The sequence below is a fragment of the Castor canadensis genome, chromosome 3 (genome assembly GCF_047511655.1).
Source record: "Castor canadensis chromosome 3, mCasCan1.hap1v2, whole genome shotgun sequence".
NCBI lineage: Eukaryota > Metazoa > Chordata > Mammalia > Rodentia > Castoridae > Castor > Castor canadensis.
In genome coordinates, this window is record NC_133388.1 from 143,276,125 (window position 1) to 143,276,690 (window position 566).

The window sequence follows — 566 nt, forward strand, 5'->3', positions numbered from 1 at the left end:
AGTTTGAAGTCAGGTATTGTGATACTGCCAGCATTGCTCTTTTTGCTGAGTATTGCCTTGGCTATTCGTAGTCTCCTGTGTTTCCAAATGAACTTTAGGGTAGAGTTTTCAATCTCTGTGATGAATGTCATTGGGATTTTGATGGGAATTGCATTAAACATGTAGATTGCTTTTGGTAATATAGTCATTTTTACTATGTTGATTCTACCAATCCATGAGCATGGGAGATCTTTCCATCTTCTGTAGTCTTCCTCATTCTCTGTCTTCAGGGGTTTGTAGTTCTCTTTGTAGAGGTCATTCACATCCTTTTTTACGTTTACTCCTAGGTATTTGAGGATTTTTTTTGAGGCTATTGTAAATGGAATTGTTTCCATGTATTCTTTCTCAGTTTTTTCATTATTGGTGTATAGAAAAGCTAATGATTTTTGTAAGTTGATTTTGTATTCTGCCACCTTGCTATAGCTGTTTATTGTGTCTAGGAGTTTTTGGGTAGAGTTTTTTGGGTCTTTAAAGTATAGGATCATATTGTCTGCACATAGGGATATTTTGACAATTTCTTTTTTTTT